Source organism: Ptychodera flava, chromosome 19, assembly GCF_041260155.1.
Source record: "Ptychodera flava strain L36383 chromosome 19, AS_Pfla_20210202, whole genome shotgun sequence".
NCBI classification, from domain to species: Eukaryota; Metazoa; Hemichordata; class Enteropneusta; family Ptychoderidae; genus Ptychodera; species Ptychodera flava.
Window position 1 is genome coordinate 29,638,120 of NC_091946.1, and position 18,708 is coordinate 29,656,827.

General features: G+C 37.9%; 1 protein-coding gene and 1 long non-coding RNA gene across 2 annotated transcripts in view; one reads left to right on the forward strand and one right to left on the reverse strand.

Annotated features, from left to right (window-relative positions):
* LOC139119208 (uncharacterized) overlaps positions 1-828 on the reverse strand; it is a 15,165-nt gene extending 14,337 nt beyond the window's left edge. Inside the window, exon 1 of the mRNA XM_070682894.1 lies at positions 715-828. The gene's annotated coding sequence lies outside the window, so the exon portion shown is untranslated. The remainder of the gene's footprint in view (positions 1-714) is intronic.
* A 1,255-nt stretch (positions 829-2,083) lies between these two features.
* LOC139119212 (uncharacterized) overlaps positions 2,084-18,708 on the forward strand; it is an 83,605-nt gene continuing 66,980 nt past the window's right edge. Inside the window, exon 1 of the long non-coding RNA XR_011548871.1 lies at positions 2,084-2,432. This is a non-coding gene — a long non-coding RNA (uncharacterized lncRNA). The remainder of the gene's footprint in view (positions 2,433-18,708) is intronic.

Below are 18,708 nucleotides of genomic sequence, written 5' to 3' on the forward strand. Positions count from 1 at the left end.
AAGGGGTCCTACTAATTACTGCCGTCACTGCCCGTCAGGAAATTAGCCTTCCAATTACAATAATCAGTCGATATTTCAATACCAAAGACCACTACTCTTTGTAAAAACGAACGAAATAATATTCCAAGATCCGAAAAATGTTGATTTTCGAACGAGTAGCAACGCTAATCGTGTGATCGTACATGCATCACCATTGGCCATACATACTGCCCGTCGACGTCCGACCACTGACCTTTCAACGACTGTAATCAGTTGATATCTCATATCAAAAACATTACTTACTATACAACCAAACAAAATTGTCGTCCCAGACCCAAACAACGTTGATTTGCGAACGAGTGGCAACGCTGATCGTAATCGATGTCCGAACACTGCCTATCATCACTGCCCGTCGAGTAGAGAACTTAGCGCCCCAATATTCACGCTTAGTTCTGAGACAGGACTCGGGCATTTGGAGTAAAACAGACTCTTATTTTGTAGCTTTCTATTATATAAGTGGTCTTTGGTATTGATATATCGACAGATTACAGTAAATGGAAGGTTAATTTCCTGACGGGCAGTCGACGGCCAGTGACGGGCAGCGACGGGCAGTAATTAGTAGGACCGACTTGCAAGGGAAAAATGAGATAAGATCGCCGCACTGCCATGTTAGGGTACCTTTACAATGCATATCCTTTGCGTTCTAAATAAAAAAAATATCGCTCAGATACTCACCACTGATATTTTCTTTGCGACGGCGAGTGGCACCAGGCTTCTCGTCGGCCCAAAAATGTAAACAGTGTTATCTGGAGATGCATGATACCTGTGTGTTGTGGTTGTGTAAGGATGACTTCCGTTTATGTAACCTTTACCCTCAAGCAGGGCAGTAGTGCATTGTGGGTTGGAAAAGTATTGACCAATCAAAAAACAGTTGTCGAAATTGTACGGAAAAACTTTATAACTCTACAGTTAGGGTTCAAATAAGACTATCAAGCTTCAAAGGGTTGCATACATTGTCAACGTACTGTAATAATAACTTTAAACATGACAAATTTATATTCACAGGGACAACCCTCTTGTTACCATTTCATGACCTTGATCCACGTGACAGACACATCGACAAAACGACCGGTTGAGCATAATGTGTATTTGTCGTGTTTTAGTATACAAGTACTCAATTTTAAAGTATTATGAGGCATTTGTCACCCTTTAGCAGCTGACGAAGTAAATGACTTTTAGCTGCAATGGCGCTACGCACTGTTTCACATATAACTGTCCACACATATGGCAGCGCCGTATATCATTATTAAATTGCAGAAATTTAAAAGTAATCTAACAAGACGAATAATGCTCAACTGTCATAGGCCACAGAATACTGAAAGCCAATATTGATCTTTGCCAGGTGTGTACATGGGGAATGCTGAAGTTTGGCTAAAGATGTTATTTTTATATTTTGGGAACAATTACGCCATGATGACGTCATAATCATGGAAAGCAAGAGACAACCGAGATGTATGATTTACATCGGAAGATCAGAGAACATACTATTACTATTTCCGCAGAGAATGATAGTCTAGTGTCCCAAAGGTTGGCCACGGGTCTAGCGCCCTCAACGAATGAAATACGCTATGTTGGTAAGTTAGGCAAAACCAGTAGATTTTCCTGCCTCCTTACATTTGTGATTGTCCCCCTCTTACGTCCAAATTTGGGACATTAAAAAGATTTAAGCAATTACCGTAGCTATGGCAACCAATCTTTATTCCACGAAAACTGTGAAAATATGCTTAAACAACGCAAAGTGAAAGTACTATCTGAACGCAACGAAATTTGTGGGCATCTCTTGCGTAGAATATATTTTTATCGTTTATTTCACATTTAGTTATGGGCCTAAGCACATTGAAAATCCACAACGCCCGCTGTTTGTAATATTTTCGATTATTTGACACTTTCTTGACATTATCATGTGATTTTCAAAAGAGGGTTGATATTAATAAAGGCCTTGTGTTGATTTTTTTGGCCGACGGTCAGATTAAAGACTGAATCGAGTCTCTTTTTGTCCTGTGCAAAGGTTGCATCTTAACACACTGTCAACCCAAGCCAACAGACGGCATTGTCCTATATATAGTGCCGGAGCTCTCTGTCACTCTGTGCATTGTGTTCGATCCGCGGTGAGGCGTCTGTCCTCTGTCAACGTTTTGCAGGATATTACCTCGATTTTCGGGGTAAAATATTAGCTAGATATATTGTACAGGTTGTCAGGCTCGCCGATCGCTGGTGTCTTAGCCCTGTCCGTGCAGAGCTAAGTTGCCAGAACGGATATATTATCGGGATTTCAACATCTGATTGTGTTCGTCACGGATGGTTGAAAAATTGTGGTGTCGCCATTTTGTTCTGAATAGTGTGTGTCGAAAACTCACCCGCCCGTTCCGTGGAACAAGACAACACATTGAGAGGTAAGATTATTATCAACTTGCAACTGCAAACACTTTATTGCGATATACAATGGGATTCAATCTACTACTTACAGTCGCCAAAGCTACATTTTACATAGTCTCCTTGAAAAAATGAGTTAAAGATATCTCTAAAAACAACCGTGACTAAAAATACACACTAGTTGTCCTACAACTGGAGTATTTAAAATCCTGTACTTCAACTCGTTCATAATAAATTAGCATTTAAAGGCAAATATCATAAAATAAGCCTGTTTTAAAAGCATTACATATATAATCTCCAGTTCGGTGAGGACAGACAAATGTAAAAATAAGTAAAACACATTATAATAATTGAAAGCTGTTAAAATTCAGTAGTTCAAAAGCGCGGTACTAGGCTAACCTACAATTGATGACACTGCCAAGTGTGCTTGCATCAAAATTTAGTCAACACGGAACCAATGCTACTCGATTGTTACATAAGGATACTGTACAATAAAACGTCGTGCATTCATATGGAAAAAATTGATTAAAAATTACCTTGATGGGGCACCGCAAGTAGAGTTTGATGTTTCTAAAGCCCACAGATACTCTGTTGTAAGATTTCAAACACAATCATTTCTGCAAATAGGTAGTTGTATACAACAATATCGAGGAAAGATGTGACGATAATTTTCAGGACAAAATTCTTACAGTAAGTAGCTTATAACAACGACTTTGTACCATAAAATGACATAAACAGAGAGTAAAAATTACCAGTTTTCCGCCTAAAATCTTCGAAACTGTGGTTCATTATGGTCACTTAACGGTTCTAGTTTTGGCGAACCATATCGACCGCAGTTACAATATCTGATCAGCTTTCTAACAACATAGCCATCTTCTCGATGGCTGTATACATTGTAGCAACAGTTCTTGTCATGGTGAATTTCATAGCCATCCCTTCCATCATCCCCTCCTCCAGTGGTTGTCACACGCTCCCATAGGTCTTGGTAGTACGGACAGCAACATTGTCTCACCAAATGTTTTTCTCTGGAAGTCTTTCTTCCGCCCTCGTACACCCTGTACCTGCACTGACCCCCATCAACGTGACGTTCAACACCATTCGGCAGTTGGACATTTTTGCGCACCTCGTTAATATCTGCCATAGTGTGCACTTGTCGAGTAAAGTGTTGAGAGTGATCGGTTCTCTTGCCAGGACACCTTCACTTTTAATGTATTCCTGCCGAACTGCTTATATTTATACCTTTTTCTGGGAATTTCCCTACATTCACTTATTTTGAGTTTATGAAAAATGTCGCCATTTTTTAGATATGACGTCATTCCCAGAATCCTTAGCAAAATTAATTCATACAACTAAGGTGGAATGAAAATTATCTAAAATCGGCAAATATTTTTTAATGTGTTAACCCTTTGAGCGCCAAAGTCAAATTTTGTCACCTTTATAAAATGTAACCGCAGTCAGTCAAATTTTTTTCAGATTTTTGCCAAAATTTTGGTGAACAAATTGTGGTTAATGAAATGTGATGTCTGTTTGGTCCAAAATTATCAAAAAAATTGAAGAAAATTTAAAAAACTAGTAAAATGTTGCACTAAAATTTTGATGGGAAATATTACAGCGCTCAAAGGGTTAAAGTTGATGTTTGCATCAGTGAAAATCATCGTTAAAACATCCAATCGAACGTTTATTTTACGTTTAGACTTAGAGGCACTTCATTTCGATTCAAATTGTGTGTCGAATCACAACATTTTATCGTCTGCACAGTTTGGAAGATGATCTTTCACTTCGTTTTCCCAATTGCCATAGTGAGGTAAAAGATACATATTTTATATATTTGTTGTCCCCGTCACAATTTCGTGTTAATATTCCGCTAATAGAAAACTCAGAAACGTTCTGCTTTTGTAGCGCCACCTTCGTTAGCTGGACGTCTAGTTGCTAGGGGTAATTGGACAACAATTGATGTGTTTATCGTAAACACATTTTCCCCAGTGCCGTTCGGACAAAGGGCATTCATTGCACAAATGTAAATGCTACACAGGGCATGGACTTTGCTTGAATACTTAGTCATTCGATTGTTTTTCTTGAAATTTACTCATATTCATCTACGTTTTCCAATGCATTATCGAGACGTTCTTCAGATTCATACATTCACTGTTAATTGTCTATTGTTGTTCTCAAATTAAAGTATTTCTTGTCATTTTGCGTTAAGTAACGGATTACTTTTTAGCCCGCAGAATATTATGTTGAACTCAAACACTGAAGTAATCTGATATTCTGTGTATCATAAACTGCACTTCCATCCCCGCCATTTTGTAAATCTAAACCCTTTCACTACCATGGTTGAGTCTCATGCTTTATTTTGCTGTCTGTGGTAAAGATGGATCTCTACACAGAGAAATCGGGTAAAAGGGTTTATTTTAGAAATGCCCGTTCACACAAGTCCTCAGAGAGTCCACTTCGGTGACAGTCCAAGTCAACCTGATACAGTAGATTTTTTGTGGACCTGACGATTAAAAAAGCAAAGCATTTATCGTCCTGACACCAGAACCAATTACAAGAATCACAGTTCTGATCATGCACACACATGATAGGTAGTTTGAAAAAAAGACTAAAACTGCTGTAAAGTTTACGGTGAACGGTAGCCGCAAGCGAATATTCAAGTTTCAAAAAATTTAATCCTCTTGGTATCTTCGTTTAAAGTTACCTTAGCAACGATCATGTAGATAAATCAGCATTCGAACAATACACATAAGAAAAAATATAGCTTAATGACCAGTACCACCCAATTGTCCAAAGGATTCATATAACACGACCGGTTCTATGAGAGACATGTTGCTTCCTTCTACTTGAAGGTAAGACATCGTGCTTTTATCAATCTGACAGTGTTTGGATCAAGTAGTTTTTTTTTCTGGAGATCGAATCAGTACTAACATTCATGACAAATAACATTGATAACTTCCAAGGGGTAGACGTTACTTCCACAGGAAAATTAGCATTGTGTTGGCTGAAGCAACTGTATATAAAATCAGTAAGGCATCGCCTGTGGCTCGTTGTCGTCACTTCCGGGATAGGGGTGGTTGTATTTCCCACAGTAACACACTCGTACCAACATATAATCTGTCTTGTCACTTGCATCTTTGTCGGGACGCCAATAGTGACATCGTTGACACTCTCTACCGTTTTTATCACGGTGCATTTCTTGTCTCTTGCTCATATTTTTCTCACAATGGCAATATCGCTTTAAAGATTTCTTTACGTATCGCTGCTCTTCTTCGTCGAAATATGAACGATCCCTGTCGATTTTGTACTGGCATCTACTGTCATGGTGGATTTCTAATCCATCAGGCAATCTACGCGATTGGCCTTCATTTGCCATAATTTTGCCGTCTCAGGAAATTTCTACGTCGTCAAATAAGATAGTGGTTTGTGCAAGCGTTGACGTGACCTCTTACTCGGTATTTCTGATATTTCAAGACGGCGAGCAGCTTTGAAATTGTTACGTTGAAAGTTCTAGAGCTAGTTTAGGAGTACCCTTCACTTTGTTATAAATGTTTCCCGTGAGTAGAATTGAATCAACGAACGGTTTTATCATTTTCGGTGACGATGACGTCATGTCACTCGAATAAGTCGTCGTTGTTGTTGGTCTTTTTAGCTCTCTGAGTTGAATTAACGGGTATGAAAGGCAATCAACGTGGCGATCGGCTGTCCAATCAAAATCTCACACGTACTGCTTGACACGGTCTACTTTGATTCCAATAGCCACCATTTCACTGCAGGGCCATTCTATCGTGCGTCACTGCGACAGGTTGTAAAGAAAACAATGGTTGGGGTTTCCCCAGACAAGGTGACATATCTTGTCCCTGATTTGGGGAATCGCTCAGAAGAAGTGAAAAATCGGCTTTTATCTCATTATCACGATTAAGGATAAAACTATCGAGCGAACATGGCAGATGGAATACCAAACTCAACCAAGACTTTCTGATTAAACGTTTAAAAACTGGTAGATAAGATATTGTTGCGATTTTAGAATTACTATTTGACCGACCAATAACGCAGTGTTTTAATTCTTGTGACGAATTTTCGCACATCGTTTTCTCCAATTATTTAGTCTCCTTGATGTGATGAAGGTGTTTTGCAAGATGTTTACACATCACAAGAAAATGGTTGCGGTTCATTTTGTTAATCTTCATGGTTGTCTGTAGTAAAGCTGGGCACTATCAATTTTGCACAGGAAATGAGAAACCGGGAAGTCACCATTGAGTTATTGTTTTAGAGTGTCTATACGCTGATACGGTTAGTCCCTTTTCCACGCTTGGATTTACACTTGGTCATAACGATTCATCATACTAAGGGATACATTTCTACGTGTTATTATTATAGGCACCCTAAGTCAAGCAAACTAATACCATAGGAAAAGTATGACCCAACATTTTCAAATGCAACACATAAAGTATACATTGTTGTTTGAACAGCGCTATCCACAATACCAGAAACCTGTCAAAAACTGTCTTATAAATATGAGAATGTATGTTGGAGCCGGTACACGAGCGCGGTAACTCACTCCTCTCATTGAAGAGATACATACCAAGAAACTAAACATCGTATTGAACGGTGCTTGAAGTAAAATTTATTCTCAATATAGCCGGTATAATGTATCATAAGTCCAAAATTAACACGGCTGGGTAGTTTACATGGCAAAGTCGCGTGTTAGTTTTTCAAATATGAAAAACAATTATACAGATCGCCCGATCACATTACTGGAAAGAATTTTCACGGGATAAATTTACTTGGTGCAACCATGTTTTCTGCTTTGCACGATAATATTTTCAGAAAATCATACATTTTATCTAGATTGGTCTATCACATTAAAATTGGTTATTTTGTGGTCGCATAAAGCCATTGTGTTTATTGGCAACAGTCCAAAATTTTTCAGATGTTGCTCACAGAAAAAGGAACTTTGATATCATTTAGAAATTACTTCATTTGCATATAGTTCCATCTAACTCTAAGAGTACAAATAATCACTTACAACCTTGCTCGCCAAAGTCATTGCAATGTCATTGCTCATATTCTTAAAATGTGCCTGTCACATTGCAAAGCCATAACGTACAAGTGATAAAGTGTTTTTCTAGATATGGGGACAAGATTTATAATCGACTTGCTTCTACCTCTGACTGACTAAAAGAGTTTTTAGAAATAGAGTTGCTGATGACAAAAAACGACACGTTGTTAGAGTATATTTGTTCGACCAAAGTGGATTTTCTGGAATCGTCCTCTTCTCTCTCAGCATTTCGTTCATCGAAATGGCAGCCTGGCGCAGATTCAACACTGAGTTGCCTTCAGGAGTACCCACCGATGTTAAGGCCAGTACATCACCAAATCACTCGGTCGGTCGGTACTTTTTCATCTACGGTTCATTTGAATCAGTTGACGGGTCTGGAGCTACCAGTGGATCACACTTACAGAAGCGTATCAGTATCGTACCTTTATGACGATTGCCATGATATCTGTGCGGGATGTACCTACACTCGTGGTCGTAGTGCACTTCATAACCATCGCTACCGGGAGCGTTAGATCCACGGTCTTCCCATCTGTCATCGTAATACTTGCAGTAGCAGTCTCTAACCAGATGTTTCTCTTTATATATCGTGTTTCCTGCACTGTTCTTGTAGGATTTGCTTCTCTTTTTGTAAATTTTGTAATTACACATTACATCGTCTGCATGGTCTATATGACGTTCAACACCATTGGGCACGGAGCTGTTTATGTTCACTTCGTTAGCATCGGCCATACTTTTTTGATTTGCAGAAATTATTCCTTGTATCGGTTTATTCGTCGATGGGAATTTTGTAGATTATGGCCCATTTAAACTCACAAACAGGTTTTATAAAGTTTTGGCGGGAATTTCCCTGAGAATCATCATTAACCATAGACATCGGCGTTTGAGCATCGCGACTATTGTTAACAGTTGACGTCATGCCAAAGTTTGCACACGAAGCTAAAGTATGCCCTGAACTGAGTGCTTCAACAGAATATAAATATAAAAAACCTTTGAAAATCTTCTGAAAACGAATGTATGCTTAAAGGTTGCATAGGTTAATTATTCAAACTTTTGATGACGTTTCTGCGCAAAATGCAGCTTCGACTACGCGGACTGCATTGAAAAAACGTGCAGCTTTCTGCGGTTAGTAAGATAATTAAAAATGACAATTTTGTTCCAAGCTGAAGGTAGAATGCGCACATAGAGGTGCACTTTTGTGGACACCTGGATTTTTTGACGATGCAGACTCATTTTGAAGTTCGAGGAGTAAATGAAGATGTCCCTGTTAGAAAATATAATTAAATATTCCCCCTAGATGTCATTGACATTTGGAGGATTTTGATTTTCAAATATCGGCAAAAATGTTGTAAGTTGTTTCTCTCAAAACAAAAATTGGCAAGTGATCTGATATTTTTTGAAATAAAGCAATAAGCAAATATCAAATAAATAAAACATAGGAAATGTAAAAATGAAAGTCCAGACAGCAAGCACACTCTGTCCGGACAATGACTTTCTCAAGCAATGCAAGCTTGGCTACCTTCTGGGCCACACCTACAGATTGTAAATCACGTAAACAACGCATTATGTGGTTCCGACGACGAGAAAAAATGGTATGGTGTGAACTATCATTACATACATTTCGCATCATGAGCCTTTATTTGCCTATCATTCTTCCATATCGCTGAAAAACAGGTCTTACAACGTTTCGAACCAAATTTCAAGCGGGAACGTTTTCCTCTGATATTGTGGGGAAAGTACTTTCAAATCAAGCGATCGTGTAACCTGTTATTTTGGTCTTCACTGACTGATGATGTCAGAGTATTTGTAATCAACATTTTTTTAATCCATGGGTTGTTGCACCTTCAGACTTGAGGTCACTTATATCTATTTTGACGTGAAAAATGCAAATTACAACCGACAATCATTGAGGGGGTTTCTGAAACTCGCAGCTATTTTTAGCAATTGACATAATGTCAATCTTTGCACACGGGGCAACAGCAGTCAATGAAACGCAACCAACAGAATTTAACGGTGTCAATCTCTATAAATTTTGCTCTGAAAATGCTTCGATTCACGCATTGTACTAAACAAACCTGAACGTTTCCATGCTTTGTTTAGGAAGAAATCAGAATTTCGACGAAATTTTATATATGAGCTGGGCACTTCATATTCGGTCGTTAGAGACAATACTGCTGTAATATGGATTGGGGCCAACGTCATATCTACGAAATCAATAACAAAATATATTTAGCTTCTTTACCCTTCCATGAATATTGTTTTGCCTTCAAGTGAAGTGAACAAATACCATCTTTGAATATTGCTGTGGACAGTAACAATGAGTAATTCAAAAGAGACTGGCGTGAAGTCTAATATACACATGCAGCACTTCTCTCAGGAAACTTTGTAATCGCTGAGATGGTGACGTATTTGAAACTGGCATATGTAACACCTCCCTTTTCATGAAACGGAAATAAATTGTTTGTTTATTTTTGTAGGATTAACAAAGTCGAAAGCCGTTCGAGTTCATAATAAATGTGAAAGATTTTACTGTCTACATTCACCAGTTGTCGGTGACAGTCGAATTTGGATCTGTTCGCCCTTATTCATCAAAGCTCTGCATAATTTTTCGACTCTATAGTTTATTAACTGTTGTATATTATAAAATATGACAACATTTTTTTCAAATATTGCCTTCTTTTTTGTGTGAGATTGTTTTTGAAAATGAGCATTGTCGATGCAATAGGTACAGATTGGCATTCTGGCGGCAGTCCCTCGTTTACAGTTTTTGTGTAAAATTAAATTTTGGCCTGAATAATTCATGCAGGTAACCTCATTTGGCAGGTTATTGAGTTGGTACTGGTATCTTCTGGTAGAACACGTGCTGCGATCCGATTGGCTCCCTTCAGGTGTGTGCATTCCTCAACCATGTCATCATATCGTATTAAATGACGCTGGAGACTTGCCAATTCCCCCTGTCTGCTTTTGTCAAGCCGAGATAAATTTACACACAACAACATTTCTGGACTTACCCTAATAGACAGCGGGTCACTACAGTACCGGGTGACCATTTGAAACGCCCAACATTTGCATACTAAAGCGAAAGAGGTTTTTTAATCAGCACATATATGTGAGTGGTTCTCAAACTTTTGGTTACTGTAATGCATGATGAAGATGGTGTGCTGCATGCAGTCTAGTAGGCTTACTACTGTAGTCGGTTAACAATTTGTGATTAGATAGTAAAACCTAATCATAACATCATATGCTAAGTATTTTGTCTAGCTATCAGACTACTGTTCTGGTAGGCATCCTTCATCCTTGATTCAAAGTGCAATTGCTCAAGCAGTATGAATTGTTCAAAGTACCACTGATCCATCTGGAAAAGTTGGTGACGGAAACTTGTCGAGTTAAGTTACCATGAAATTGCAATATTGATGGTAATGTGATTACTAATTCAAAAATGGTGACTTGACATCTCGTTGATAAAGTCCCGCCCGAAGAATTCTTGATCATGAAAGTTCTCATTTAAAAGAAATGATATCGTTGTAAAGGAGATAACAGTTGTTACAAAGTACAGTTTACAGAGGAAAGTTTTCTCAGCGACGACGATCAGTGTCGCCTCGATTAATATATGATCAATTTAGTCTATTGCAAGAGTAACCCAACTGCCATCCGACCAGGTTTGCGGGCACATGAGAAATCGGAACACATTATTGGCTTAGGGCTGGTGATGAGGACCTATTGTGACGTGGCAGATGCGTGCTTTTTTAAGCGAGCGGTCTAATTTACAACTGAATATTGATACGGCCTATTGGCAAAAGTTCACATTTTCTACACGGGAGAGTTCCCTCCAAGTTTCATGGTCCCGTTTTCAAATACGAGAGAATCTAGGGTCAGTTTTATTCACATGGAAGAAAATGTCCACAATGGTTATAATAATATTTTTTATTTCTTTCTATATTCGTTAAAACAAAATGAAAGTTGACGTTTCACGTACACTAACGATTCGGAAAAAACATTAAATAACACATCTTGAAATAAAATTTGAACTACCAAATTTCGTGCTCTTGGCGTGAACTACCTCAAGCCGAACACACAACACTCCTGTCCAGACTGTTGATGCAAGGATGATATAGATGAATAGAATGACTATGTTGAATTTCACAATATGTAAATTTCGAATCTGCATCAATCAGTATTTCAAACTCTTTCCCAGGGTCATTGAACATCCCAAGGAAGACCAAACCTAACAATGAGCTCACTATTTGTCGATGACCTAGTAAGAGGTCTGATCTATCTACATGAAAATAATGTCAATGTCAAGCACATGAATTTTGATGAGAAAAGACAATTCTTTGGGGACATTAGTTATGATACAGATTTAATTCAGCTAAAATTGAATCAGTGAACACAAGCTTTGTCATTGGACTGAAAAAACAATATGAATTATTTGTTGACAGAGATTACAAATTACACTTGGACTTCACTACAGTATTGGAACAAAAGATATAGCTTTCTGTGCGGTAATAATGTCTGTCGGAAAGCGCCTGGGTATAAGCATTCCCATTCTTTTCCTCTTTTTGCTCTTTAGTAAAGTCCAGCGCTGTGTTTCAGTTCGTAAAAACTCTTTTATTTTATCCTCTAACATATCTATACCGGATGGCAGACTAAATCTGCTTTATTGTTTGGTTACTGTTTAAAAGTTGTCTGTTTTTCTTTCGGAAAAGTTGACATAATGTAGTAGTTCCACTATTAATAATGTTTGAGACAGTTTCTCTCAAACGTACTCAAAAATGTCGAATCCTTCATTTCATGTTGCAATACTTTAAAATATGTCAATTGGCCAAAATGTGACTGTGACATGATATGACACACAAAACTGTTCGCCTTCTCCTTTTTGATACAGTTTACTAAATGGGGAACTTATAGGTCGGATCACTGATGGCCATGATATGGCACTTCTTCGACGTGGACTTTACACGAATTGATCTTCTTAAAATGTTCTGTCTGTCTAGGCTTTTCGTTCATCGAAATGGCTGCGTAGAGTCATGTTCATAACGGATTTCATACACTCATCATCAGCGATACATGTAGCATGGAGGTGCAACGGTCGGACCAGTATGGTTTGAGAGACTGTTCTACGTATCTGTTGATTTACGGTTCATTCACGTCTACAGAAGGGTCTGGTGGTGGATTATCGTATGCTCCACAGACGCAGTGACGTATCAGTTTCTTGACATCATGATTCCTGGCCTGGTAGCTGCGCGGGATGTATCTACATTGGTGTTTGTAGTGAATTTCATAGCCATCGCTATCAGGTGTGGTCGATTCACGGTCTTCCCATCTATCTTCGTAATATTCACAGTAGCAGTCTCTAACCAGATGTTTTTCTGTGTAGATCCTATTTCCGCTATGGTTTTTGTAGTATGTGCTTTCATCTCTGTAAATTCGGTATTTACACCTCTCATCGTCCAAATGTCGTTCCACACCGTCTGGCAGGCGTTCATTTATGCTTCCTTCGTTTGCATCGGCCATCTCTTGTATGTCGCTGAAGTTATTCTTCCCGTAGCCTTCTCCGGATTTTTCGGGTTATGGTGCTTTCAGACTTGAACATCAAATTTATTGGTTTTGGCGGGAAATACCCAAATAACGACAAACAATCACTGTCAGGGTTGCAGAAAATCTATTTTTAAAAAATGACATCATGCCCAACTCTGCACACGAGACCAATGTATGTCTCTAGATGTAGACATTTAAGTACAATCAACATAATTTATCAATTAAATCCTGTGTGACATTTGCTGTACAAAATATAAATAAATAGATCTTATGTTAAGTTTTTCCTATTGGTTAGTATGAAATGAAAATTTCGATGAAATTTTTAATTAGTTACCCTGTTCATATTTTGTTTGATGGTGTGGTTTCGTTCGGGTGTGGACATTAGGCCAACTGTTGTCACAGTCGACTCATCGTCGTCACTTATGAAATATAAATTTATTGCTGACTTCTTCATTCGTATCTTGTCATGCATGGATCTTTGATATACTGCAGATTGTGTTTTCACCTTGTCACAACATTTGAAAAAGTGCGAGAAAAAGGCAAATGTCAACCAAATATTCCAGTGTACTCAATAGGGTATCTTGTATGAGACAGGGGCGGTATTGTGAAGGTGTATCTTTAGCTATCAGTGGTCTTGTTTGGTTTAAGCCACGTCATCGTTTAATAGCGTGACGGGGAAACAATGCTACAACTCTGTCAATCATAACGTCTTTCTTGGTTGTGGACGAATACATGATGAGTAACGTGTTGCAATTCTATTGGCCCATTCAAGTGTTTGTACATTCCTCAGTCATGCAGTCATTGATGTAGGCTTGCCATCCCATCCCTATGCGGATACTCCGTGTTGCTTTTATCACGGCAGGATAAAGTCAATGGGAAACAGAAATTTCTAGAATCACCTCATTATAATACAGGTTACTATTGTTGGCTGACTAGCTAAAGAGGTGAACATATTTTGCATACTAAAGTGAAAGAGCTGAAGTTTCAATTGGTGAGCACAGAATCTGATATTTTTTTTTAACAATAGGCTAAATGCGGCATTCCAACTCCTGCCAAAACGGCAGGTTTTTATAAATGTATTCACATAACAAAATAAATAAGCATTGTCCGTAACCTCTTTATTATGCCACCGAGATTTTTATTAAAGTTTACGAAAACATGCAAATTTTCAACTGCACATGTTTAACAAGAGTCTTAAATTAACGCATTTGCGAAAAGAAATAGAACACATGTAGATAATTACGTTTGATTTTACTTTCAAGACAGCGTTATAATCATGTTGAAGGGAGTTGTTGTAAATCAAGGAAAACCGACTTCCATATGCCCTTTGCAATCACTAAATTTAAACATATAAATGCTTGAATGATGAAATATGACAAAGATGTGTTTGCCATTTGAACATGGCTGACTCGACGGTACGCCTTGTTGATAAATCCCGGCCGAAGAACTTTTTATCATAAAAGTATGGTCAAAAGAAAAATTGACACCGTTCTAGAAAAGCATGTGGATGCTTGAATGTTGAAACAGAAGCATACATGTAACGAATTCTCCACCATTTGATTCCATGAAATGAATAAATGGTGCACAACAGCCAATTTGCTTACAATTGCACCATTTTAACAGTTATGTTTGATTCTATACAAAAACAAGTAGTCATATTTGTTATATGCAAATTACTATATCCATTGGAATACTGTTCTGTTAGGCATCTTCCTTGATTCAAAGTGTCACTGTTCAATCTGGAGAAATTGGCAACGTTGTTGAGTTGACGTGAGTCTACAATATGATAGAGATGTGTGTGCTATTTCAACATGGCTGACATGACGGCACGTCTTGTTAATTAAATCCCGACAGAAGAACTTTTTGAGACAGGGCGGTATTGTGAAGGTGTATCTTTAGCTATCAGTGGTCTTGTTTGGTTTAAGCCACGTCACCGTTAGCGTGACAGGGAAACAATGCTACAACTCTGTCAATCATAACGTCTTTCTTGGTTGTGGACGAATACATGATGAGTAACGTGTTGCAATTCTATTGGCCCATTCAAGTGTTTGTACATTCCTCAGTCATGCAGTCATTGATGTAGGCTTGCCACCCCACCCCTATCCCCGTGTTGCTTTTATCACGGCAGGATAAAGTCAATGGGAAACAGAAATTTCTAGAATCACCTCATTATAATACAGGTTACTATTGTTGGCTGACTAGCTAAAGAGGTGTACATATTTTGCATACTAAAGTGAAAGAGCTTAAGCTTCACTTACTGAGAACAAATATTTCTGGGGCATTCCAATTCCTGCCAAAAATGTCAGATTTCTAGAAATGCATTCACATAAGAAAACAAAAAAGCGTTGTGTAAATCTGTTTAATTATTCCACCGAGATTATCATTTGATTTTACACAAACAGGCAAATTTTCAAAAGTAAATGTCCAGCTAGTTTAGCAAATTAGCAAATTAATACACTTGCGAAAACAAACAAAACACGTTTAGATATTTACGTTTGATTTCTCCTTCAAGACAGCGTTATAATCATGTTCAAGGGAGTTGTTGTAATTCAAGGAAACTTGACTTCCGTATGCCCTTTGCAATCACTAAATGCTTGAATGTTGAAACAGAACCACACATATAACTGCTTCCTCATCGTTTGATTGATGTAACTAATGAATGGTGTACAGCAGCCAAATTTTCTCACAATTGCACCAGTTTGACAATAATGTTTGTTTTCAAACAAAGTAGTAGTCATATGCGTCATATGAAAATTATTATATCCATTGGATTACTGTTCTGTTAGGCATCTTCCTTGATTCAAAGTGTCACTCTTCAATCTGGAGAAATCGGCAACGTTGTTGAGTCGACGTGAGTCTACAGTATGATAGAAATGTGTGTGCCATTTCAACATGGCTGACTTGACGGCACATCTTGTTGATAAAATCCCGACCGAAGAACTTTTTATCCTGAAATCATCGTCAAGAGAAATGAGAAGCAATGATAACTTTCATTGAAAAGTACGGTTTGTGGGCTAGAGTGCCTCCGTCGTCGGGGAGGGTGTTTGGAGGAGGTCACCATTATCGCCTCCATGGTTCGTTATAGTCGACATTCGAGCTCGGAAAGAATACTCGCCGCAGTGGCAACTTCGAACAAGTTTATAGTGCGTATGGCAACCGATTTGTTTGTAACTACCCCAGTGACTTTTGTGAACCTCAACTCTACCATACATTTGACTAAGACAAACGCACTGTCGCTTGATAGTCTTCTTTTGATATTGTCTTCGGCTGTGGTCGTAACCAGAGTGATTTTCTACAATAACGTATATGCATCTCTCGTCGAAGTGAATTTCTATTCCATGACGTGTTGCTAGGGGTTCATTTAGATCCATATCATTCACCGTCGTATTGCGAGGTAGAGAAAAATTACAACAAAGGAAGCTCTTCTTCCACGCGTTCGGAAATGTTATTTCGATCCAGACGTTCTGAGGATTTTGCCAGTTTAATTTTTTGAAGGAGTAAAAATGATATTAGCATAAACTTTAATAGCGCATGCGTAATCGGTACACATTCATATGGGCCAAAGGTTGTTAGTGACGTCGTGACTATTTTGAGTTGGCAGTTGCTGTGTGTTTATAAGACATCTTATTTGCATCTAATGATTCATACGGCTATTTGATGTAAGTGCTCAATTAAAAATTACACAGCCATAATATTCTGATTAAATCTGCGGATATTCTTGCAAGTATGCAAGGAAACTGACATTGATTAATATTTCATAGATTCGAATAGCAATTGCGTTAAAGATAACAATCAGAAAAACGAAATTCTGAGCTTTGGATAGACACTAGAAGGCACAGGCTATTTCTATAATATAACTATAAATATTTCAAGAGAAATAAAAAATCCTATGGGACGATCGATATAGTCAATAATGCAAAAACGCTGCGCCATTTGATGTAAACCTTCTGTCACATATAAGAGTGTCAGGTGGAAAATTTCTAGCGACAAAAGTAATACGAGACGTCCACTTTACTGTAGTTTCCAAATTTTAAATTACAGTGAAGTCTGTGGACCATACCTGCCACACCTAGTAATATATAAACGTGGCACAATATATGTACACCCAGGACTAGCCACTTTAATTAAATTTCTTTTCTGAGTCAACGTTAGTCCTACAGTTGATAATCTTCAAGGAACTGGGTCTTTTTTCTACCTTCTGACCTGAAAAACAGTCGGTTAAATTGATATGAAATAAAGATGCCGAATTTTACGTTATTCATGCATTCACATTTTTGTGTGTATTTACAGGGCATTTCAGATTAATACTACAACAACTCTGAGTGTGAAACACACATGTTGCATGTACAATATACATTTGACTTTGGTATCACAACACATTTCATAGTCGCCGACTTATTTATAGATTTTGATCAATCAACGTGAGGCGAGTCTGTCTAGACAGAAAACTCATCATTCACTTGATTTTACTTGATATATGTTGCATGATACAGTGTTGCTGTTAGAAAAGTTTGTTCTCAGCTAAAACTATATTTTATTCTTGTCCATAAAGTAAATACTCAAAATTATGTTGAGGTGTTTGGACTTCTAAATCACTGTATTACGTGAGGTTCAGTGTAGTAAAATGCGTGGTATTGCAACTTTCAGCTGCTGCTACTAAAACAGCTACATTGAAGTTCAACTGCAGTCAAGTGTTCAGCTGTCTGTCCAGACAGAGTTGCCCTATGCTGCTTTACTGCAATTAATGAATGAGTTGGTGACCTTACAATGGTGTTATGATAGCCAAGCCAATTATAAATATTGCACATGAAGTGTCTGTCTCACACACTGACTTGTGGTCCTAATCCAAAATCTGAGTATTTTGTTAAAATGTGGAAGTTTATGTGAAGTTCCTCCCATTGCAACATTCCAATATTAACCGGTGACATGGAAAGGTCACAAAGGTTAACCTATGTCGACGGCGGGAAAAAAACACACTTACAATACAGTGATATGCTCAAACAATCAATGTAAGACATGTTTTAATTGCTTATCAATCAACACAAAAAGTACAGCGAAATATTCTAATTACAGCCATTACTAGAAGGACAACAGACGATATTTAGCTGTGTTGTGACCAGACAGAAGTTCTCAGAGTTATCGACAGTTGACCGAAAAATAACTCTTCGTACCTTTTCTGCTGAATATTCAGTTTGATTTTGTACTTGCTATCAAATTTCAATTACTGATCGATAGTATATATTAAAGTACTACACTGATTACAGCAAGTCACAAAAATCACCCGACAGTAGCAGCAGTAGTAATTACAATAGGGTGTTACAAATATATTTAGCAATAGGAAGTTGTTTCGGTTTAAGCACTTTACACACTTTCTCGTTGTAAACATGTTCATGAATCTTCTTGTTGCACAATACAGGTGACGTTCAGCTAATTTGTTTAAATGTTGGAAACACCAGTTATTGCTGTCGCTGTAAATAGAGGAGAGCTTATGTAGCCGACAAATCCCTGGACACCATGGAAAATTTACATGATCATATTCACACACTGTTTTTAAAATTGACATTCAGGATACATTTGTGTCTGATTTGTCGGATATTTTTACACACATAAATGGTTACAGAGTGGTTATAATTTTTTCACACTTATAAGTTCCACAAACACAATAAGAGCTTCACACTTGGGAACAAGGCTGCCTTTTTTATTAC